Source organism: Castor canadensis, chromosome 7, assembly GCF_047511655.1.
Source record: "Castor canadensis chromosome 7, mCasCan1.hap1v2, whole genome shotgun sequence".
Lineage (NCBI taxonomy): Eukaryota > Metazoa > Chordata > Mammalia > Rodentia > Castoridae > Castor > Castor canadensis.
The window spans coordinates 68,373,306-68,398,405 of NC_133392.1; the positions used below are offsets into that span (position 1 = coordinate 68,373,306).

Genomic DNA, 25,100 nt, shown 5'->3' on the forward strand with positions numbered 1-25,100 from the left:
TGAATGACCGAGGGCAGGGAGGGACGGAGGGAGACACAGAGCCAAGTGACAGCCACCCTGGCAGATGTGTCCTGTCATCTGACCCAAAGACAGCCATGGACCCTAGAGGTGGCATACTATAGGGTCCATCACCCTGAGTGTGTCATGGAAGGAGTCAGCTGCCAATACCCACCATAGTTACTACAATGCAGCAAGGTGGCTGAGGACCAGAAAGGGAAAGTGGCCTGCTCCAGGCCATGCAGCAAGCTGCACCTCCTTCTGGCTTCTTGCCTCCCATATCACCACCGCATAAACGGCTGGACCCCAACGTGGCCCAGAATCTGACTACCTCGTCTGTCCCTCTTGCAGTAGGTGGAGCTTCTCCTGGCCAAAAAAAAAAAATGCTCTTCCTCTTCAGTATTTCTTCATCTCTTCCCTCTACCTGAAAACATCCCAAGGCAACAAAACCCGAAGGCCTGGCCCTCCCTTTGTGGGACAGGCCTCTAGGACTGTAGTAGAGCCCTTGGGCCCCTCTGACTGAGAGGCAGAGCCCAGCTCTGGAAGTGTGTAAACATGGCTATTTTTAGTCCTCCTAGGGCTGTGGGTGCAGCAGCGTGACCCAAATTTGGCTCGGCCCTCTCGTACTGCCCCACCCTAGGGAGGAGGCCTCCTTTGCCCCTGGTCCCCCTCTGTCAGCCCAGAGCAGCCCAGGGAGTTCCAGGCCCCCTGAGGAAGGGAACTTGGCCTAGCTGGGTCCAGGTCTATCCAAAGGTGCCCAGGACCTAGGGCTAAGGCGGAGGCCAGCTCCCAGGGACAGGATGTGGTTTGCAGAGAGGCGACATTTCAAGTTGTGAGAGAAATATTGGAGCCACAGTATTTCCTGGTTTATCTGGGGCTCCTTGTGCCTTCCCTGGGCCTCTGGAGGCCTGTGCTGTGCTCCACATTGTAGTTCCAGCCAAGTCCCCGCCCCCCACCCCTACCCATCAGTATCTCAGTGCCCTCTTCTGAGAATTGTGACCATTCCCAGTTGGTCTGGCCAGGGTTAGATGAAGAGCTAATGAGAGCTGGATAGTCACTCAGTCATTCAGCAAATGCTGAGCATCAATTTTGTGCTAGCCACTGGATATGAAGCAGGAAACCTGGTGGACTAGGTGCTAACATCATTGGGTAGTGTTGTGAGGTGGGAATACAGCAGCATACATATATATGTAAACAATTATCTGGTTGCAGGGTGTACAATATAGGAATAATACAATGTTGTGTATTGTATTATTCCCCTTGACTAGAGACAAGAGCAATCAGCAAGGAACCCTTGAGAAACTTAAAATTGAGCCGGCCATGGTGGGAGAGGAGGTGGTGAGAGGCAAGAGCAAGTGCAAAGGCCCCTGGGCAGGAATACACTTGATGTCTAAGGACAGCAGAGAAATCAGTGGCGGGGGAGGCAATGCACACAGTGAAGTGGGCAGGGGCCAGAGCACAGGGCAGGTGGACTATGGGGAAGAAACATGGGAGGGGTGGCCAGTAGGAAAAGCTTTACTGTATTTTTTAAGGAAAAGGAGAAAGGAAGTGAAAGTAGGTGCCAATGAGAGGCTGTTGTCTGTGCCCAAGCCACAGAGCTGGTGAGAAGTGGGCATGTGAGCACATGGTGGTGGGGGTGAGGGGTGCTGTAGAGGTGGCATGTGGCTTGGCTGAGGGGAGCTCCAGAGTTAAGGATGGCTTCTTGATGTTTGCGTCTGACACCTGGACTGTTGGGGTGATGGGAGAATAGGACCCAGGAGGTAGGTCAAAGGGTGGTGCCATTCTGGGCACATGAGTTTGTAGTGTCTGCTGACATCTAAATAGGGCAGGAGGTCCAGGGAGTAGCTCATAGGTCATACCAGGCCCTCCAGGGTGGGCAGGCTTTGTCCCAGTGCATTGCAAATGCAAATGCTTGTAGGTGGCCTGGCAGAGTGGGCGAGGCCTGCAGACCTGGCAGAGAGGGGTCAGAGCTCTGCCCATAGGCTTGGACTTGCCACTGGCAATGGAGCACCAATTGCCGTGGCTGGACACAGGCCCTGGGTGTCACTACTGTGGCTGTTCTCAGCTGGCTTGACTTCTTGTGAGTAGCAGCTGCCCCTCAGATGTGGTGACTGGAACTGGAAGGCCAGAGGAGCACCCTCAGACTGGGGATTTTCTGCAGCAGGCCTGTTTCCCCTGCATCATGTACCCGCCAGCATGGACCCTGAACATATCCCTCTCACCCCCCAACCTGGGCCTTGAATCTCCACCCAAAACCCCAGGATGCAGTGAAAGGGCCTTGGGGTCTCCATGTGAGACACTGCACTTTGGTTACAGTGTGTGAATCAAGGCTGGAGGCTGGGCTCTGGCAGTGCCCTGCAGGGCTCTGGAGAGCAGGCAAATGTGGCAAGAAGCCTGAGTGAAGGATAGTCACCAGAAGCCAGGGGATGCCGGGCTGCCTGCAGAGGGCGGGAGGCAGCAGCTCATCCCGGCCACCGTGTGCTTGGAAAATCTCTTAGCTTATTAAAGTCTCAGTTTTGCCATCCACGCAGTGAGGGGGTGAATGTCACTGAGAAGCCAACTTAGCACCTGTGTATAGAATGTTCCCCATGTCTAGTGGCTCCTTCTCTCCCTGTCCTTTGCAGGTGGAACCCAAGTTTCTGGGGAGGGCTCTTTTTGCTGCTGGGAGTGTAAGAGCCATCGTCTCGAGCCTGGGACTCTGTCCAAACCTAACTTGGAGGCCGTGAACCTCCCTGTGGCCTTAGGGACTGGCCTGCTGGCCACAGCATTGTCAGTTCTGTTCGCAGAGACACACTTGAGTGTCAGCTGGGGGCAGTAATGAGTGCGCGGAAGTCACACCGGATTGTGTTTTAGTCCTCAAGGAAAAGATGGGCTTTGCATTTATCAGCACTGATGTGGCTGCTGTTGTGTTGTTGTGGGGTGTGTGTGTGTGTGTGTGTGTGTGTGTGTGAACTGCTCTGGGTTTTAGAGCTGTGCTGGAAAGTGAGGAAAATAACAGATGCTCCCTCCAATTGCCACCAAACTGTCTTGAAATGCTATAAATATTTTCCAAAAAGATGAGCTTCCCGAGCCCAATGTGTTACTTATCTCTTCCCCAAGTAGCTGAGTCCCAAAAATTAAGACAAATAACCTCTTAAATCAGGGTTGTTAACCTCAAAAGCTGTTACCGTGCTGGCCCAGGTCAGGGTGACTCTGTTCTGCCTAAGTGACACGGTGAGGCACAGATAAGGCAGCACCAGCAGAGAGAAGGGACCTTGTGCTCAGTCAGGAGGCCCCTCACAACCTGCGACCCTGGCCAGCAGGTCTCTTTCTCTGTAAAAGGAGCAATGTTCCCTGCTGCCCTCATCATCTGAGCATCACAGAACCAGTGTCACACTCTCAAAGGCAGATTAAGGTGACATTCATGCTGAGGAATCTGCTCTGTCCCGGTCTGTCTGTCCCTCCACCTGTGTCAAGGACAGCCTCCAATGGCTGAGATGCTTGCTAGTGTCTCTCTTCAATGGCGAGAGCTGTGCTATTTTCACGTTTAACTTGTGCTCATGGTGAGCGAAGTTAATTCTGCATTTAAGGTGACACTATACTTAAAAAATAAATGTATTTAAACAAAAGTTATGGATTGATTTCAAGAAAAATATATTGTGAATGCCAATCTAGATGGCAGGAGGAACCCACAAAGACCTGGAGGAGGACTGGAAAGCACAGCTCCGCTGCTCTTTCCTCCAGCACGCACCCAGACTTGTCCCTCAGAGCCATGGATGGGGAGGGTGGCTGGAAGGACATTCTCCTGACCTGTCTCCCACATGGGGGCCCTGCAGACATCCTTATCCTGGGGTTCAGACCAAGGGAAGCTGCTCTCCTGGGGAGTTTGGCCAAGAACCTGGCAGGATTCTGGAGGGAAACCAGCTCCCACCTGCAGACTCTCTGTGAGTCTCCACTGAAACTCACAAACTGAGGGTCCAAACTTGGCATCTGCCCTCTGCTGTGGCTAAGGCTGGAGACCACGCCCAGGTGTCACCTTCAAGAGGTGTGGTCAATGCCAGCAGGAGTGTGGGAGTTGCTCCACTCACAGGGATGTCGGGTCCTGCTCTTGTGGGGTTTGCTCTGCCTGTGAGTGACAGCCTGGAGAGAGGGCTGTAGAGAAGAGTAATCTGAGCCCACGCTGGAGCTCTGTAAGAGAGTGCAGGGATCAATCCATAATGCCTGCCATGGACTTGGGCAGGAAGATTGGGGGCATGCCATCCTCTATCATCCAGGATCCTTTCCCTGCTCCTGGTGACCTTTGCCCATTAGGCAGGGGATGTCTCCCTCACCCCTTCACGGGCCCCAGAGTGATAGCACCCAGCCCTGGTGCTTAGGAAGGCTGTGTGCTTCTCATGCCTCCTCCCCACTAGGGCTCTCGGGGATGAAGGCAGGGTGGGTAACCAGGAAGTGTGCTGGCCAGAGTCAAGAAAGATGACCGTGAAGTGAAGAGGACACACAGAGGGACACTGATAGAGGGGCTGAGTGGTGCCTGGGGACCTGCTTTACATGTGATGCAACCTTACTTACAGACAGCTTTCAGGGGGCCAGGTGGGCAGACCCCTCATCCATTGTTCTTTGGTGTCCCTCCTAGGCAGGCAGTGGGCTGCAGTTTGGAAATCCAGGCTGCTGTGTATAGTGTTGCCATAAATATGGAATTAACTTCATTTCACCATGACAAGTGGCAAGGACAAGCCCTTTTGTCATCTTCAGAGTGTTCACTCAATTGTTTCCTTCATGTCTGGCCTGTGGGTGAGGCAGCCCTCAGGAAATAGAAGCCCAGAGTCTGCAAATAACTTGTTTGAGGTCACACAGCAGGGTAATGCAGAGACCTGGCCTGAACCTATGACACCCGTCTCCTGGCCACTTACTTCCACTCACTCACAAAGATATCACAAAAGATGTCACATCTGGTGTTACAAATCTGGCATTTGTTCACTCCTCTACCTGCAGTCTTTGTAGCCTCATGGGTGAGACCTCTGGAACCAAATGGCCTAGTTTGCATTTCAGCCATTTTCAGGCCAGAACTTTCAGCTACTGTGCCTCAGTTTCCTCATCAATCAAATAAACGTTAATAGAATCTGGGGTCATGTGGGGGTCCTGGGCTTCACAGTGCCTGGCGGAGGATGGGAGTATGCAGGACCCCTGGTGTTCATCTCCTCATGTCAGGCAGAACAGCAGAGGTGGGTTGAGGTCTGGTGAGTGGGAGCCAGATGAACACCGAGAGAGCAGAGCATTCAGGTGCACAGGCAAGGTCAAGGGCCCGGGCCCCAAGGGGCAGTGGAAGGACGGATTGGTCCCATTGTCCCACTGTGGAGGCAATCAGAAAGGCTTTCCCTATGGAGAGCTCTGGAGGCAGGGAGGCCACCAGGCAGGGATGCAAAATGATGTGGCCCCAGCTCTGTCACAGGGGCTGGCCTGGCCCAGGGCCACAGAAACATTGGAGACTTCTGTGCACAGAGGATGGCACCATCCTACAGATGGCCTGTAGCTGAGGCTCTGGGATCCCCTGGGACATGGGGCAAGGCCAAGGTGCTGGTTTATCCCCAGGACAGATGCAGAGAGTCCTGCGAGAGCCTTGGCCCAGGGGACTGTCGTTTACCTTCTAATGAGGCAGCTCCCCACTGTATGCCTGCCTGCCAGTCTCTCCTCTCCTCATCTATTTGAGCATCATAAACAGCCCCTCCTCAGTGCACAGTCACCATGGATCTGCTATCAGATGGGTGCTGACACCCACAGCCCACCCAGAGACCCATTCATTCTGCCACTGGGCACAGGGCCTAGTTTTAATCATCCGCGCTCCACTGCGAGCTGCAGATGCTTGTATTATTAATAGTCATAATTAATCAGCATACATGAGGATCTTTTCCCCTAGGCAGCAAGTCCTCAGGACGAGCAGAAGGTTCCGTTTCTAACCTCACTTCACACACAGGGGAGATGAGGCTAGGCTAAGGGACATGATTCCCCCGAGATGGGGTAGGTGTTCCTCCCAGGCTCAGTTGTCACCAGGAATGGACGGTCTTCACCTCCACCCGACCTCCACCCCATCGTGGCTGAGAGAAACTCTGAGACTTGGGGTGCCCTCAGGGGCTTCACAGAGCATGGAGGAAGAAAGATAGAATGGAGAGGAAGGGTAGGATCTTAGTGGGCTGGCAGGCCAGGGGCCTGGCTGGGGGTGAGGTGGGGAGGCAGTTCTGGCTGGCTGGAAGGGATCTAAACACCACCATCTCCACTTGCCACCAGCTGTCAGGCTGGGGTCCAATGCCAGCCCTTCTCCGTCCTGCATGCTGCATCCCAAGAGCAGTGACTGAAACACGTGCGGCAATGGCGGCTTCCTGATTTATGGGGTTGCTGTGGACAGGCCCTGCTACATCAGCACAGCAGCAGCTAGGGCTCCTGCAGGCCTGCAAATGGCTGCCCTCCCATCGGCTCTCTTGGCTGTCAACAGGCCTGGCCACCATCAAGGCCCCTGTGTAGCATGTGTGCCCCAGGGCCCACGCCTGGGTGGACACGCATAGGACCACATGCTGTGCATACCAGAGGCTGGTCACATCCCTGCAGTTGGCCTGAGTGCATAAGAACACAGGTGTTTCCAGGTATACATGCGTATGGCTGCCAGGACTCTGCAGACATCTGTGAGCCCATGTCCTCTGGGCAGCCTCTGTCCAGGTTCTCCTGCTGTTGGTCTTGTGGGGTGGGTGTATTTGTCAGTCTGTGTGCACACTTGTGAGCATGCATGTCTCTGTCAGGGTGTGATGGGGGTGTGTGTGGGGGTCTGCAGCCACTGCCTCCTCCTGTCTTTTTCTTGATGGGTGCCGTTCACACTAACAGATCCACGTGAATGTGGGAATGGAGTGCACACGGAGGGGTCCAGTGTGGCTGAGGTGTCCAGCCTGATCCCAGGCACATGGACAAGTCATCTGCCATCATAATGAGGGTAGAGTGGTCAGGCCCAGGGACCTTGCCATAGGTGAGAAGGTAGTCTCACCTGTCCTGAGCACCTGTACACGTTCCAGTGTGGATGCTGCAGGAGAGGGACCTGGTGCCCCCCTCCACCTCCCATCCCCGCCAATCCCCAGCCACTCTCTGTTTCTTCTCACCACGCCCTTGAGCCCGTACTTTCTCTGGACCAGGTCATAGGGACAGCTGTGTCATAGGAAAAGTCCAGTCCAAAAAGCAGGCAGATCAGGGCACAAACCCTGGTTCTTTCACTAGCTTGTGGCCTGGGGCACACCTGGCTCTCCCATCCTCACTCTTTCTCCCTCTACAAAATGCCTTTAATGACAGTCACCCCATGGAATTACAGAGAGGATTATGGGATGCATAACTTGCTAGATAAGCCAGGTTCCTTCCCCTTGAGGCCTCGGGTTCTCCATCTGTAGCTGATAATAATGAGCCTCAGGGCTGTCTTGTAGGGCTGTCTCATAGGACTGTTTTTTGTTTTGTTTTGTTTTGTCTTTGTTTGTTGTTTAAGTATTGGGGATTGAACCCAGGGCCCCAGGTATACTATGAAAATACTCTACCAACTGAGCTACAACCCCAGTCCGGCCCCCCCCCCCCCCGCCTCCGGTTTTAACCTTATTTTGAGACAGGGTCTTACTAAATTGCCCAGAGTGGTCTGAAACTCACAACCCTCTGCCTCAGCAATCCAGCATGCTGGAATTACAGGTGTGTGCCACCACACCGGCTTCATATGGCTGTTTTGAGAATCAGATGTCCAAAGGGCTCCATGAAGGGGACAATGTGATACCCACAACATTTGGTCCTGTCCTGAGCATGGGAGATAAGGGGTGCCAGGTAATGTGTGGGCTTGGCTCACTGTTGAATTCCTACAACCACTCTGGCCTGGAATTTGGGGGGACTGGTTCCTCCTCACCAGAACCTCTGTGAACTTTGCATTCCTTTCAAGTGGGTACGCAGATGAGAGTCAGAAGGAAGGAGTCATGCGCTGACACAATAGCCACTCACAGCCAATCGAAGCCGAGGTGGTCTTTTGTTCTTATCAATGGGCTGTTACCACCCAGGTGGTCACTGGACCCAGAAGCTCAGGTGGGTGTATGGTGGATGATGCAGTGCAGTGGTGTCGCATGACAACCTGTTTAAGAGTCGTCATCTGTGTTGCCAGATGTTGTCTTCATCCATCGCAGCCAAGGAGAATCCAGGCTCTTCCTAGGACAGCTGGGGGCAGGGGTAAGACAGACGGCCCAGCTTGCAGGATGACACCCCCTCTGCTGACTGCAAGGAAAGCTGTGCCGGGCATCACCAGTTCCCCTGTGGGAGGCCCAAGGTCACCTTTCCCTGCCTCCTTTGTACCACATGGCAGTTGGACCTGAGGCCCTGAAGGGGGGCGCAGTGGGGAGTGTGATATCCACCTGAGCCAGACCCCACAGGAAGCCTGTGCTTGGGTACCCTCTCTGTCCTTCAAATGGACCCCCTGAGCAGCCCATGTTGTATGGGCTCCCAGTCTGTGAGGGTCAACATGAAGCTGCAAAGTCCCCATCCTAGTAGAAACATGCAGCTGACATCCAGGCCAGGGCAGGAAGCAGACAGCACAGAGACAGAAGGCTCAGGAACTTAGAGGTTGAGGGGCCAAGGTGGGCACAGGACGGAAAGCAAGAGAGAAGGCAGGCTGGACTGGAGCCAGACTTTGAAGGACAAAGGATTTAACTGTTCTTGAAGTACCCAAGTGTGTGGGTGAGGGTTTGGAGCCCTTCCTGGGAACAGCGTACCCTTTCCCATAAGACATCTGGGCTACTCTGGCTCAGATGGCCTCAGCTCTTGATGACCAGTGGCTGTAGGGTGAAACAGATGGCCAGCGGGGGTGGGAGGGGTGCCCTCAGGCCTGAGCCAAGCAAGGCCAAGTGGCCCACACAGGCCAGAGCTGGAGACCTTGGCACCAGTGACTTGAGCTCGAGAGTTGAAAGTTAATGATTCATTTGTGGCCAATTTCTGCTGGCGTTTGCCTGGAAATTCCCAAGCCTGCCCCTTCCCTCAGCTCAGGAGCTCCAAGAATACAGTCTCATTTACACTTGGCTGAGAACATCTCACCCACTCTCCAGGGAATGGTTTTTAAAATTGCAGCAGGAGCTGTGCAGGTTACCCTTTAGGAAGAACTGGTTCTTTGTGGCAGGGTTGGAGCTAGGCTGGTTGGCTTTAGTAGAGATTCCCTCTGACCCCAAGTGCTGATCAAAGGAACCTCATATGCATTCATGGTATCCCCCATTTAGTTTGGAACACATGTGACCAGAATTCAATCTAGTGTAATGTGTAAAGTGTGCAGCAGTTACAAATGGGGAGGTGGAGCTTGGCCCACAACAGGACTTGGCTGGGTAGAGAAAAAGGCATGTGCAAAGACCTAGGGGCATAAAAGTCCAGGGAAGGTTGAGTAACTGTGGCATGACTGGGGTATAGAGAGTATGAGAGACTTCTAGGACAATAATAAACTCACAAGTGAAGGAACTGGAGGGCTTGGGAATTGGGCGGTGGGAAGGACTGACAGTAGAGAATCAGGCTGGTACCTGGGTAGAGACAGGTGTTTGATTTGGGTTATAGGGTCATTTGCCCATTTGGGTCTTGATTCTGCTGGTCAGCAGGCCTTCCTAGACAGCATTCTCTATGCGAACTTGGGGGCCCTGTGTCTGTGTGGAATCTGAACTAGACAGAAGGGATCACGGTGGAACCTAGGTAAGTGACAATGAACCCAGGGGAGGTATGAGCCATTGGGGTAGGCTGTGCCATCATCTCGAGTCCTCTGGTGCGCATAGCAGAGGTGTTGGGGTTGACTTCAAGAACTCCATGTTCCTGGCAGGCTCTGCAGACAGACAGCCTAGAGGTTACCCCTGTCCCATGGGAATCACGTGGTCTTACCCAGCCTGAAAGTGTATCTGTCACTGTGCAAACAAAATGGGTCAGGGAGGGGACTGTTGATGGTAGAGTTGGGTCAGAACCCAGGGCCCATCCTGGCTCGTCACACCCATGTCCCCCAGCACCCACTCCTATATATCTGAAGACACCGTTCTCCCAGAACCAGGCAAACAGAGCAGTGCTCCTGCAGGGTGAGGACCTGGGAGCTGGAGAGGGGGCACCTCTGACTGCTCACTGCTTAAGATTTCATTTCTTCTGATGATGTCTTGACAGTCCAGGCATTGGTGGTAAACAGCCTCTCTCCCTGATGTTTCCTGTGGCAGCAGCTTTCTCTGGCGAGGGTGTTATCCACACTTGGCAAGGCCTCCACTGCCCTAGCTCCCAGCTCTCCTCCCAGCACATGAGAGCCACACAGAGGCGATCACGACTGCTGAGCCCACGGAGTGCAGGGTAGGGGTTGGGCAGGGACAGGACAGTGCTGGGCCCAGCCTCTGTTCCCCTAGCAGCACTGCTGGGCCTCAGAACTTCCAATGGCTCCTGGTTGTGGCTGGTCCTTGAGTTGCGAGGGCGGTGGTATCAGATGTCTACTGGCTCCCACAGGCCTGGTGCTGGGTTCTTGGCATTGCACAGTGGCAGGAGGAGCCTGTCTCCCAAGAGTACTGTTGCCAGGCCTGTCTGTGGCTGAGCGTGACGATGCCTTGTCCCTGCAGCCCCCATGGCCTGCGTCACACTGGCTTAGGTGTCCTGAGTCAGAGCCAGGAAGTGGATCTGCTGTGTGGAGGCGGAGGTGCTGCTGGCCTGGGCAGCCGGTGTGAACTCCAGCCTCCTGCCTGTCCACACCTGGAGTGCCAGACTTCTGTGTTCTTCCCTTGCCTGGCCAGGGTTTGACCTTTGCCTGGAGGAGAGGTGGGGTATAATGTGCTCTACCCTCTACTCACTGTGCCCAAGTCCCCTCCCACTTGGCCAATAACTGCCACTTAAGACAGACAGGGCTGTGATGGAAGTTGCTGGGCCCAGCTCTGCCAGATCGTGCTGCCTAGCCTTTGCCTGGGCTACCCCCTCAGAACACCACTCCTACTTGTCCTCAGTACACTAATGTCCCTATCCAAGAATTTATCCAAAGAAGTACTTTTTTGGCACAGTCTCCCTTGGCAGCTGCCTCTCCAGACAGAGCTGCACCACCTCGCCGAGGACCTCCATGACACTCCCTCGTTGTGTAGCATAATCCCATTTTCCTGCATGGGGCTCCCCCATTCACATGGGCTGGGACCTTCGAGCTTGTTTATCTTTGCATCCTGCAGGCCTGATCTATAGTAAGTAGGTGCCTAATAAAAGCAGGCTGGGCTTAATTAAGGGGTGTTGGAGTCTCCCTTTGTTAATGATGTGGGGAAGAGAGGGGAGGCCAGTGTTTCTGAGTGGCCAGCCTGACCTCCCTGCCCCGCCCTTGCCTTGTCCCTTCCCATGGTGATTGCTGGGGACTGGGCTGTCCTCCTGCCCTCCAGCCACTGCCCTCCTTGCAGGCAGGAGCCAGCTCCCTGGGTTGCCCAAGTGATCACTCTCCAGAAACACCCCAGTGGAAACTGCATGAATGATTGATAAGAGCTGAGAGCTGTTTAATTTTTCCCCCTGTTTAATGGCTATCAATAATTTAATACGCTCTCTGTATGTTTTTAAGAAATAGCACCCATTTGCTGTCTCCGGTTTAGCGGACTAAATGATTTAAGCATTGGAAATGTGCTTGGAGGATGGAGGGTGAGCGAAGCAGAGAAATCTGGAGGCTGGGGCGGGGGGCGGGTGGGCAGTATTCAGAACCACAACAGCATCTTGGCCTGGGCGAGGGAGTGTGTGTGTGTGTGTGTGTGTGTGTGTGTGTGTGTGAAGGTGGGCGGGAGGGCGGAGGGAGGGAAGGGGCGGGTAAAAGCCAGCGCCTCTCTGCTAAGAGCAAGATAATTGCTTTTCCGGGGCCTCACTGAGCACCAGCTGAACAGCTGTCACGCCCCCCTCCCCCAAAGCTGAGCTTTTCTGAGTGGCCCTGGGGGCTCAGGGGGCTAGAAAGGAGCAGGGTTAGCACCAGGGCTGAGACCCACCCCCCAACCACTACCAACATCTTGACCCCCTCCTAATGTTTAAATCATTTTTAATGAATCCAGGCCACTGCCTGGCCAGTGCCTTCCAGATGGGCTTGGGTGGCTGGAGGGGGAGATTCAGAATCACTAATCTCTTGGCCCAGAGGGACCTGGAAGGTCACCTGCCAATGTTCCCCACACTTTACAGATGCAGAAGATCACCTGGGAGGACTGGTTAACAATTTAAATTTCTGGGCTGGCTTCCAGACCCACGACTGCCATTCTCAGGGGAGGCCCAAGATGCTGTGGGCTTAACAATCAGCTGGGTGATTCTTCCCACCAGAGGAGTCCAGCTCCCTTCTGGTTCTCTCAGCACCCACCACCCCATGTGGCCTCTCCCTCTGCTTGTATGCCTGCCTCTGGGGACAGGGTACCAACCCCCTCTCCCATGGCTAAGCTGCTCTTATGTACTCTTTCTTATAGTCACTTCTGCTTTAGGACAGAACCTCTCTCCAGGAGCTGGCACCCTTCCACTGCCCAGCCTAGCCACTCCCTGGCTTGTCTGTGCCACTCTGCTGGACAGGGAACTTCTTTTCTTAGCAAAAGGTGCCTGAGGCAGGGGAATAGATGACGGGTGCTATGAACTGTGCCTAATGGACTGGGCTGGTTGTTTTAGCCTGATACTGGCAGGCACCATTGCTGGTACATACACCTGAGGAAAGCAGAAAAAGACCTGAGGAACCACCTTGGCCTAGCAAACCCAGTGCCCTCACCAGAGAGAGAAAACTGACCTGTCAGAGATTGTTGAATAAGCCAATCATTCAGATGAGGGGTAGGAGGAGGGGAAGCTGGACAGAGGGACTCCCCAGAGGTCACACCTGCATAAGGAGGAAGCTGGAGCTGCAAAGATGGGGGCAAGAGACCCATAGAAGGGAGAACATAGCACAGGTATGTCATAGAGGCCTAGGGGTTGGGAGTTAGCTGAGACCCTGCCTGGTCCCCCCACAGGAGGGCTGTGCAGGCTGCTGGAAGTAACCTTCAGAGATGAGACATGAGACATGGGTTGAAGGATTGTAGCGGAGCTGATGTCCTTCCTGGCAGTCTGCATTGCTCTTTCTAAGGCCATAGCATTGTAGGACTGCCTGTGAGTCTGATGACCTTATTTTAATAGGTAATTAGGGGAGGAGGAGCTGTGTACATTTATGGGATCATTAGCAGCTACCAAACAGGGGACCCCATATGACCCTCCACTACATGGAACCTCTTTGCAGCCCCAGGTTCAGCCTTCCCTTCAGTCTGTGTAGGAGGAGCTGGGCCCTGGAGGAGGATTGCCCTGTCTTGTGTTGGCACGTAACCCTGTAATCTCTAGTCCCTAACCCCCTGGAGCCTTGCTGATCATCACATGGTGACTGTGGGGGTCCCCACATTGGGGAAGAGGAGGTGGGATGCTGCCTAACCCTGACAGGGCATCTACTCGGAGAGCTCCAAGGGCTGGGGAGACAGAAGAAGAAAAAGGCTTAATCCTTCCCCGAGGCAGGCCCAGCCTTAGCACTGTGTGCTTGTGGCCTCCAGCAAAGGGGAGGGGTTCAGGGAAGGCTTCCTGGAGGAGGTGCTGCCTGGCTGCAGGCCGAAGCATGATAAGAAAGGAAAGGGCATCCCAGGTGCAGAATGTGAGGTAGCGGTGGGTGAGCAAAGAGGAGAAGGTGGGCCACAAGCCAGGATGGGGCTGGGCCAGAGCCTCAGGATTTGTTTGTTTTTCTGCTATTGAAGTGTTACATCCCTGCAAAAAAAAGAAAAAAGAAAAGAAAGTGTCACATCCTAAATACATAGCTTGACAAATTGTCTTGAAGTGAGTGTGCTTGTATAATCACCATGTGCCAGAAAGAGAACATTCCAGACTTCCTAGAAGCCTTCCAGTCACTTCTCTCAAGGAAAAGAGGGTCCTGGTTCCCCTCGTTCCCAACAGTCTGCTACCAGTTATCTGTTGTACCAAACAACCTGCCCCAAAACAAGTGGCCTCAAGCAGCCACCATGTGAACTCTCCGTCAGTCTGTGGCTTGACTAGGCTGTCCCCCTTTTGGTTTCCCTTGGGCTCATGTGGCTCCAGACACCTGGTGGGCCTACTGGACCAGAAGTTCCAAGATAGCCTCAGTCACCTAGCCTTTGGTGCTGGCTGCTGGCTGGGTCTCAGTTCTCCACTCTCTAATGAAGTAGACTGGCTTCCTTCTGTGACCTGGCAGTGGTCAAAGAGTGTCAAGGTCAGGAATGACAGGATCTCTTGAGGCCTAGTCTCTGTGCTCCACAACACGTTACCTTCACTGAATCAAAATTTGCTGAACTGAAATCCCGATTCAGGGGTGGAGATACAGACGCTGTGGCTAGGTTCAGACTGCTGTGGGCATACAGCAGAGTCATACTGCCCTTCTTGACCTTGGTATAAACGGATTGTAAGTACAGTGACTCTTGTGTCTGATTTTTTAGATCAGTGTTGCATTTGCAGATGAATCTGTGTTTCTGGACACAGTGGCAGGTCACTCATTGTTGAGGTTGTGAGGTAACTGGTGTGAATGTGTAGCTGTACCTGTTCTGTGGCTGTTAGACCTAGCACTGCTGGAGAACAAATGCACTCATCTCTGTGGAAACGGAGTGACTGGGTCGTGGGATAGGCCACTGGACGGACAGGAGATGCTTCCACATTGTTCTCCAAAGGAGTGGCATGAGTGTGCACCCCCCGAGCAGTGTCTAGGGGACCGGAGGGATTTGAGAAAGAGCTGTCAGCTGAAGATAGGCTTGAGAGGTGTCTCTGGGCACCTGTGGAGACGTTTGAAAAGGGGCTGCCTATGATATCTCCTCTGCCTGCCCTAAGCCTCAGGCTTCCAGGCTGGGGGAAGTAGGGACATCAGATCAGGTGGCACTGTTGAGTGTGGTCTTTCCTGAGCTACCTTTTCCAACCTCAAGAGCCTCCCATTGCTGCCTTCTGCTACCAAAACTGCCTTCCATGGCCAGCTTGGCCCTCAATAGCCAGGAGAGCAGGTGTCTGGGGACACAGGACTTGGAGGAGTCTCCTAGCAGCCTCTATGCCTGATAGCTTTGGGTAGTGGGCAAGGCCAGGACATGAGTTTTACTGCTGGCCTTGCCACTTCCATTTGCCGGAGGAGGAACCCCTTCCTTATCAGGGCCTCAGTTTCCTTGTTTGTGAAATGGCAGAGAAGAGTGTCAGTACCACCAGGTCTAGGCTCTCATCAACCTGACCTCGGGGTTCTAGAGCCAGACAGGAGGAAAAGGACATGGGACTGCTTTGGAGGTCTCAGTGGGCTTCCTGATTTCAAGGTACATAGTGGTTGGCCTCCTTTGTTCAGTTTGTTTCTTAAACTCCTCAGTGCACCAGAACTGTGATTCTCACTCCTCACTCAATCACCCACCCACCCACCCATCCATCAATTGTCAAACCATCTCTGTGGTCCTTACTAATAAGCCCAGAGACAGGTAAACTAGACCTCCTTCCTGATGTCCAGGGGCTCTGCCCCGAGCCCGTGGAAGCCTTCAAGAGACAGGATCTATGAGGTTCCAGGCTCACTGGGGAGCAAAGAAAGAAAGAAGGGGTAGGGCAGAGGGCCTCACAGAAGCATCTGAGCAGGGGCTTGAAGGTCAGCAGGGCTTGGAAAGACAAAGACGTGGGGAACAAGAGTTGTGGGCAGGACCCCCGCATGTGACAAGGCTGGGGGAAGGAGGCTGACTGGCCTGCCACACTGGTGGGCATGTGGTATGGCTGCTGCTATTGTGCGGGCTGCGAAGGCCACTGACTTCAGTGTGGAGTTCAGGAGCCCGTGCCTTTCCTAAGTGGGAGGGAACCTCCCCTCCTCCCGTTTCTAGGGTGCTCCCCTTGGGTGGACTGGTTCTGTCTTCTAGGAGATGGGCAGGACCTTGAGCTCAGGGAAGGGGACGGGGGACTGCCTGCTGGATGAGCTCTGGAGCTCACTGTCCCTCTGCTCTCTCATAGGACTTTGCAGCAACTGTGCTTGGATATAGTGGGCCTGGAGCTGCCCCCTCCCTCTCCTGATACCCAGCAATCTCAAGTCCTTATCAGTTGCCAGAAGCCTCTGCAGGTAAGCACGTGGGGCCAGCCCTGCTGGCACACCTGCCGATGGGGGCCTGTGTGGTGCGGGACCACTGGCAGCAGTCCATGTGAATCCATGGCTTGGAGAGCTAGGAATATGAGCAGCTCACTGCTCACCTTCCCCTTCTTCCCTGGACTTCCAAACCAGATAGCAGAAAACAGAGGTGCCCTGGCAGGGACTTGGACCTTTGGTTTTAATCTATTGCCACCTCCCAGTGTAGCCTCGGAGTATATCTGTCCTTCCAGGGCTCAGGACCTGGGCTTTCTTGTCTAGTACCTGGGAATAATAGTAGCTGTAATGCCTCTGACCATATAAATATTAAGTGCATTGTAAGGAGTGCGCAAGCAGGAAAAGTTAACTTTTCTTCTTCCTTACCCCCCTGGAGGGAGTAGCTGTAACCATCACCATTGTATAGGTGAGAAAACTGAGCCTCAGGGTCTGGAAGTACGTTGCCTGAGGTCACACACCTGGCCCAGCCTGGGGTTCAAGTCTAGATCTGTGTATGCCAGTGCACCAGCGTCCAAGCCCTACACCACTTTGTGGCTCCTTGGTAGTGGGTATTAGGGCAATGGAGGTGGAGATGAGTATCCTCAGAAGTGCTGGAGCCTGGTCCCAATTCAGAGCAAATGAAGGGATCTTATGCACAGTAACAATGGCTGCTGGTGGGTCTGGGGTCATGACTTCTGTGTGGGTGCAATATGGCATCAACCAGGCCTGGCAAAGAGTACCTCCCAGGTGGCACGAAGAGTCCTCTCTGAATTCAAAGCACTGAGTTCAACTCCCCCCTCCCCCCACAAACAAAGCAAAAAAACCACCAGAGTCCCCTCTGGAGAAGGGTGTGTATTGGCTGCATAAGGCATTCTCCAGTCTCCCACCCCCAATTCAGCTTCCCAAGTTTATATTAAGCATCTACTGTATGCCAGATCCCACACTAGGTACTTCAGCGCAAGGAAAAGGGCCCTATCTGACGCTGTTTTATGGAGAAGCAGAGAAATCCCGACAGAGGAAGTGGCCCTGTAACAAATGGACAGGGTTCAGAGGTTAGACAGAGTTCTGGAAGGTGACCCAAAAGTAACTGGTGGAGAGAATGGTGCAGCAGACTAGTAGGAGAAACTGGCAACATGGTACAAAAGGATTATGAATGACCATAAACACCACTCTAGAGCATTGGATCCCAGGGATAGTATGGAGGCATTTAGGGTTGCAATTCAGGTAGTACTATTGAAGATGTGCTTGAACCAGATCCCTGAGGCTGCCTTGGAGAGGCCATTGGAAAGCCTCCATCTAGAAGCAGGGACACTTGTAAGCTGTCCTAAGAGCCCAGTGAGAGGTTGGAGAGCTCAGCTGGGACCAGAAAAGCCCAAAAGAGAGGAAGGAATGCTGACAGGATTTGCAACTGGTTGGTGCTGGGGTGCCAGGGTAGAATTCTGCCTCAATGTGGGATGGGGTGGAGATGGAATTCTTAGTGGAAGTGAGGAGTCTGGGAACCAAGAAGGTTTTTAGGAGCAGATTGTGGCCCAGAATGTCTGAGGGCTGAGATGTTCATGAGGAAGAAGAGACTTGAATGACTCTGTGTTTACACATGGCCCTGGTGCTCTCACTTAAGTAGACACACATGCAGGCATGCTCCCACGTTTACCCCCAGGCCTCTCTAACCTGTAGTCCTTGTGTGTGCACACATATGCTGTGCAGACAGACATAGGTGGTATCCTTAACGTGCTTGCAAACATACCAATGCACAACAAGGAGATACAGATGTACAAATACACACACATGAGAACAGTTGTGTACACACAGCTGTGCCAGTCTGTGTGCCTCACATGCACACATGTACAGACACTACTCATGCACGCTGGGTGTGCACACACATGCACTTGCATACACATCCATGCCCACAGACACACAGTCACAAACTGGATTGCACACAGGTGCACAGGCACAAGCTCTCACAGACACAGGGCACTCCCACACACACAAGGAAAAGTATGTTACAAGGAGGAGGTCAGAGGTCGATGGTGTTGTACTTGAGGAAGCTTCTGCAGCTTCCAGGGGCCCTGGACAGCTTCAGGTAGAGGTGGAGCCACAGTGCTGTGTAGGGAGGGTAGTTGTTGGTGTTTCAGGGTGGCAGGGTGACTGATTCTGGATAAGCCCTGGCCCTCCTAGGCCTCAGCTTCCTCATCTGGATACAGGAACACTCACCCTCGGCTGTGTATGGGTGGGTCACAGACCACCCACTAGTGCAGGTTGCTGGGGACAGTTTCAGGCTCTTCAGCTGCTGTGAATTGGACCTCTTGTTTTCACAAGAAAATGGGACATAGGTAGGGTAGGGCTGTGATGAGTGTTGCCCTGGTATATCTGTGGGATCTTGTCCATGTTCCTTGACCCCTGGGGACTCCTTCTGGGCCTTCTGGGGCCTGGGCACCCTCTGAGTCCTGGGCTTGACAGGTGACCCCACCTGCCTTGTCCAAGGTGAAGGGGCTCTCCCTGCTCCTCCACCTGTCCTTCCCCTGTTGACCCCTATGTGGCTGGGGCTCTGTGGCACCCACTTTGGAACTGCAGTCACATGAGGCTGGCACGTTGCCTGTGAACTCTGAATCCCCCTCCCTCCTCCAAGAAGTCCAAGAGGGAGACCTTACTGAGCCATTTCCAGGTAAGGAAACTAAGGCACAGAGAGGTAAAAGAGAAGTATTGGAGCTGGGTTTGGAGCCAGGCCAGAGTGACATTTGTGTTCTTTATTCCAGTGCTCTCTCTCCAAGGATAAGCCATTTAGTGCCAACTTTGCAGATGGGGAAACTGGGGCTCAGAGATGGTGGGCTATACAGCCAGGAAATGGTAGGAATGGAATTGGTGCTTAGTAACCACACTCCACCCAGATTCACCCCTCCCCTCCCTCCTGACAGGGCCCTTGGCACTGGGGATGGGAATCCCAAGGCAGATATGGGATTGATTGTCTGGGTTGCAGTCCTGGCCCAGTGTCCCAGGCACGTTTGCCAGTTTCTTGCAAATAAAGAAGTGGATTGTTCCCCATGGCCTGCTATCTAACATGGTCTGGAAACCTTTTCTCCAAGACCCCTTTGTATTGCGTCCTCAGTGTCTTTCAGAAACTTGGCCAGCAGGAAACTCCAGGGTCTCTAGGGCTGGCAGAGCCTTAGGCCTTGGGAGAGGCAGGCATATCACCAGTCTGCTAGGGTTAGGTTGCAGGACCCTCACATAGGTTATGAGATTCTGCCTGGCAGGGAAGAGACCTGGAAAGGACCCTGGGAGGTGACAGTTAAGCTGGCCCTGCGAATTTATATCAAGATGTGTCAGCAGCATGGGGTACTTTTAAGCTTGTTACCATCCACAAAGCCAGCCTAACGCGATTGTGAGATGAAGTGAAAAGGATCAAATTTGTGTGTCAGCTCTATCACTAGAGGCCCGATCAAACTTGGGCAGGTCTGCTTCGCCTATAAGCCTCATCTGCCAAGGTGAGCACTGGTGTCCTCCTTACTCAGGGGGCTCAGTAGTACCATGATCCAGCTTATTCCAAGCAGTTTGGGACAAAGGCTGCCTTAAGGTAGATGGGAGCTCCTCCTCTTAGGCCATGGTGTTCAAGTCTTCCCAGACCTGTTGCTCTCTCCCTTCTGTCTCTGCCTTGCATAGTTTGGTGCCTGGGTTTTTGTGCTGTGTGCATACATGTATGCGTGCATGCGTGCGTGCGTGCGTGCGTGTGTGTGTGTGTGCGTGTGTGTGTGTGTGTGTGTGTGTGTGTGTGTGTGTGTATAGGAGTGTATTTGCAGATCCTCTTGTCTGGACTGCCCCAGGCCTGCCCATCTCTCTCCACTTGGCAAACTCCCTCCTGCAGATTGGCTGCTCTGGCGCCTTCTCTGACCCACCTCCCCCTCCCACAGCTGCAATGGCCTCTTGCCATGTGGGGCTCTGCAGTGGCCGGAGCCCTTTTGGCCCCCAGCAGACTCCTGAGAGAGCCCTTGATAGGCTGTGTTCCCATTTGTCAGGTGGAAAAACAGACTCAGAGGCATAGTTCCAACCCAGCTTCCTGGGCTGTGGTCAGGCCACATGGGTCAGGTGGCAGCTTAGGGCAGATGGTACCTGGGTTCCATGCTGGCAGACTCAGTCCATCCTTCTGGGAAAATTGGCTTTTTTCCTCCTGGTGGAGGAGAGACCCCAGGTGCTAGGTTGCTTAAAAGAGCCTGGTGGGCCCCGGAGGTCCAGATTGCTGGAGTAGACCAGAGGTCAGCTCTGCTCTTCCCTATGGTGGATGTGGCCCAGTTCATATAGCCCATGACTAGTCCAATGTGTGAGGAGGCTTCAAGGCTTGAATGAATGCATGCCAGGGTAAGAAGGCCTGAGTTGGTTGGGCCATGGCAGCCAGGATAGGCCAGACACATAGGAGAGGGTGTCCCATTGAGCCTCAACAAGCTGTCCCTGTAGCCGGTCCTTAGTAAAAGGTATCAAAAGCTTGATGGATGAAGGACAGGATGCTCCAGGATTAAGGGCGTGAACTCTGGGCCAGGCTCTGGGGTGTTTCCAGCTCTGCCTTTCCTTCCTTTGTGGCCTCAGGCTAATGCTTAACCTCTCTGTGCCCTACTTCCTCATCTGTACCCTGGGGAGAACAGAAGCCAACTTGCAAGAGGTCAGCAGGGCCTGGAGTATGGTTGGTGGGTGGTGGGCAGAGATGTGGTACATGACTGACAGACTGATCCTGAGCCTGCAGGCACATGGGGGCGGTTCCTGGGACAGAGGCCTAGCTGTGTGGTCACTTAGACGAAGGTGTAGGGGACAGGGTTGGGTTCCTCAGGAGGCAATCCCACACATTCTGCTGGCTCTGTGGGCAGTCGCTTGGTGAAGGCCACAGGCCCTCCGTCACCAGCCCCTGGGGTATGGCTTCATGCCACCAGCCTGGGTGCCATCAGCCTTCTGTTAGCACACTTCAGGGTTCTGGGCCATGTCTGCCTGCAGAGAACTTGAGTGCCAAGGGCAACTTGGGAGGACCTGACTCCACCCAGCCTGTGATCCTGCAGAGCTGGGATTCCAGGGCCCAACTGTGGCATGCCTGTCCATCTTCAGGGCCAGCTGAGAATGCATGCCCCGCCCCCTGCCTGGAATTTGTTGCCTACAGCCCAGACCCCTGTGCCACCAGCTTCTGCAGCCTGCTCTGACCCCACCACCCCTAGCCCAGCCTGGAGCTGGAAATAGTCCTCAGCCTGCTGCTGCTCATTCTTGCCCAAGGAGGGATACCCCGTAGGTCAGCAGAGCGGGGCTGCCATCCTGTGAGGCCCTCTCAGAGGCCTTTTATTCAAGCCTCAATTGCACCACAGATCTCCTGTGTGACCTTAGATTAATCGCTGTCCCTCTCTGAGCTGCCATTCATTGGTCTGTAAAACCAGAGGATATATTCTTTAAGGATATCGATATTGTGCAGATGAGAAAAATCACAACTAAGAAACACCCAGGGTCACACAGCTATTGGTGGAACTGGGATTGAGCCCAGTTTTATCTGAAACCATAATATGTGTTTTCCCTGCCACATCACACTGCTTCTTGCAGGCACAGGGGTGTTCTCTGGGTGACCTATGCCCTGGGTCAGCCAGAGTGGTAGAATGCTGCTTGGATTCCAACACCACAATCAGCAGTAACACCAGAAGCAGATGGAGGTGAGGAGCTGCATGGACCCAGGCCTGGGCAGAGGTCACACAGCCTGCAGCTTGAAGTCATGAGGGTGGAGGGAGGTGGGGGGCAAAGACCTCCCGAGGCAGCCAGAAAGGCTTCCTGGAGGAGTGAAGGTAAGCTGGATCCCCTCCAGAGGTCCTCCTGGAGTCTCTGCATTACTTGGTAAGGTGGGTCAGCACCACCCAGCTGGCAAAAATGCCGAATCCAGCTACAGCTGGAAGCAGGAGTGTGGCAGCTCCCAAGGGGCTTGGAGGCCACACCAAGTTTGGCCTTGTTTTTGCAGTGATGGAAGCAGAGGCAGCTCTCTGTGAAGGCTGAAGGGCTGGCCTCAGCTTCCGTGAAGGGTAGGGTGGAGGCACAGCCTGAGTCTTGGCTCCTGGAGACTGGTGGCAAGAGTTGTAGGGCTGGGGCTGGTCTGCCCTTGGGTTCTACCAGGCCTCATTAGCCCCCAGCACCTCTCCTTGGCAGCTCTACCAGAAGAGAAAAGCCCACTTCCCCAAAGGGAGAAAAATGAAGTTGCCTGGGAGAACCAGGTGCCACCTTCTTCAGTCACCATCTACACACCTGCCTCCTCACCCTCCATGGGCCTACCTCAGCTCAAGAGTTTGAAGTGAATGTTACTCAGTGACAAGTGGGATCAGAGAGGCCAGAGACCAGCCTAGGGACACACAGCCTCATCATAGTGACATCTTTCTCAAGGTGGGGGGGGGCAAGTCTGGGTCTCTCTGGGCTCTCCTAGAACCCTGGAGGTTCTCCCTAATTGTACATAATCACTCATGTAGGTGTCATGGCCACCATTCCCCTTCCCGATGAGGTTCCCTCACCTAGCCCTTCCTAAGTCCTGGAGTTTGTCTTGTTCTTGTCCATGAGCGACATACCTAACCCACACACCTGGGATAGAAAATAGCCTTGCCTCTTGGAACCCAAAGTCTCAGTGACCTCCTAGCCGGGGAGCAGACATGTACGTGTATGTGTGTGGGGGGGGATTACCACAGGGTGGCACTCTCTGAACCGTAACAAAGCCAGAGGCCTCCTGGGGAGGAATGGTCTTGAGGCATCATCTAGCCCCCTCATAGCACAGGTGGGGAACTAAGACCCAGAGATAGGGGAGGCACACCCAAAATGACCTTGCATAGGCACCAGGCCTTCATCTGAGCTCACTGCCACCCTGAGCCACTCTGGTGACATGGTCGGAGGTCATGCTGGTGGGTCAGAGACCAGCAGCAGCAGCAACAGGAGTAACAGGAGTCCTGTGTTTGCAGAAAGACAGAGCCAACCCGATGGACTGGGGACACAGAGGACAGAGCCAAGGAAGGGCAGGATATCTGTGGAAACACACCTATAGCAGCGCAGGCTCTAGAAGCCTCATATGCTTGCTGAGGTTGGTTTCACCTCCCATCTGTTTACCCAGAGAGCCCTGAGACCACGGGCCAGTGGCCAGGAGCTGGCTGACACCACACCCCAGGCCAGGGCCTGACTTGAGAGCTGACAAAGTACAAGAGGGTGAGGAAAGAAATCCAAGGCCACCTGTGTTTCTCTTCCAGGGAATAATCAAGTGCCTAGCCAGCCTGCCGTCTGGTAGGCAGCTGGCCACAGGACAATATCCGTAGTACCTGAGGTAAAGGGCTAAGGACTCCAAGGGGCTTGAGGTCAAGGAGGGCTTCCTGGAGGAGGAAAGGCTTCAACTGGGCCCTGAAGAATGTACCACACTGGGACTGGACTACAGGCATCCAGGCCCCTGGCCAGGCTCCTTTTGGATCTAAGCCAGCGTTTCCTGTTGGGGCCACAAGGCAGGTGTATTGGCAAGGAGGCCCCTGGCTGGAGCTGCTAGGGGTGAGCAGCAGGCAGGGCCTCTGCTCTGTCTTCCCTCTTGGGCTCCGACTGCTTTAATTGGCTTTGTCTGCTGATGGTGCTGACATTTACCTGATGGGGAGGAGGGCCTCTCCCTCTTGAATCAAGATGCTAAAAATAACCAGGTCCAGCTTCCCAGGGCCCCTGCCCAGCCAGCGCCTGCTCCATGCCTCAGCGACCTTTCTCCTGGGTACTAGAAGCTAATTGCACTGCTAGCTCATGGCTCCTGGGCCCAGGACTTTTTAGGGATTGGAACAGGAGTGGACTGCTTCCCAGTTAGAAGAGGGCGTTCTCTAATGCCTCTGTGTCTTCCAGGTTTCTTTCCTGTGAGCAGCTTCTGTCCACGGTGGCCATCCCACCCCTGGGTGCTTGGGCCCCTTCCCTGAGCTGCCTGTTTCTCCTGGCTACCTTGTTCCAAACGGGGGCCATGACCCTCCCCCTCAGACTTATCCAGCACTAACCTCTCATCTTGTCCAGTGCCTGATGCAGACATGCAGTGTGGCCTCCTGTCCCAAGGCTGCTGTTCATCCTGTCACACCAGCAACTGACTCTAGAGCTGGACACATTTCCAACCTCAACCTTCCCGTCTCTGAACTGGACATCACCATCTGACCTTGTAGTGCAGCAAGAATGAAATGAGGCAGTGAGCACAAAAGGCTTGCTCAGGAGTGAGCCCCGAGAGCCAGTTGGAGGCAGGTGTATGGACACCTGGAGCTTTCCTTTCTCTTGCTGGGTACATGCTTCCTGGGAATCCAATAAATTAGCTTGATGTGTTTGTTCAGGAGAAGATGTAGGCTGAGGATCGATGACTCGGTTTCTCCCAAAGTGACTCTTGCCCATTCACTCTGCACCTCCAGCCTGAGTTTGTCTGATTCTTGCACTGGGTCAGTGTGACCAGAAACGTGTGGGCACAGGCCTCCATCCAGTGGCTGGCTAAGCTTTAGAGTAGGCCTAGTGGGGACAGAAGTGGTTTTCCAGGCTCTGGACTTGCCAGCTGTGAGACCACTGGGTCACATGGCTTACCTACCCCTGCATGCCTCAGTCTCCTCATCTGAAAATGGGGGTTCCTACCCCGAAAGTATTGTGAGGACTAAATCAAGAGAGTGCTATGGCAAGATGAGGGTCAAGGATAGATATGAAGGTCCTTTCAAAGAGCCAGGAAAAGCCCATTTGGAAGATGGCCAACATCTCATGGAAGCGGTACCTTCCTGTCCTAAGGATGATGATGACTGACAAGAGATGACTTTATTCACCTGTGCAGCATTCTAGGACTCTGCACACACTCTATCCCACTAGCCTGAGAGGGGAAGGCTCTTACTGCAAATGATGCAATAAGATAAGTGACTGTCCAAGGCCACACAGCTAATTAGTGATGGAGCTGGGAGTGGGTACCCTTATTTGCCACCTCAAACCTGTTTTTTAAACACTGAACTATCCTGCTATCACCGAGAATCAGTGTAAGCTGGGAGACAGATGGCTCCCCCTCCCCCAGAAGCTAGACTTTGAGTTGCTCCAG

General features: G+C 53.8%; 1 protein-coding gene across 8 annotated transcripts in view; it reads left to right on the top strand.

Annotated features, from left to right (window-relative positions):
- The window catches only part of Zmiz1 (zinc finger MIZ-type containing 1), a 214,480-nt gene that overhangs the window by 27,635 nt on the left and 161,745 nt on the right, over positions 1-25,100 (top strand). For all 8 annotated transcript variants that reach the window (XM_074079289.1, XM_074079287.1, XM_074079286.1 and 5 more), the window contains exon 2: positions 15,946-16,051. The gene's annotated coding sequence lies outside the window, so the exon portion shown is untranslated. The remainder of the gene's footprint in view (positions 1-15,945; positions 16,052-25,100) is intronic.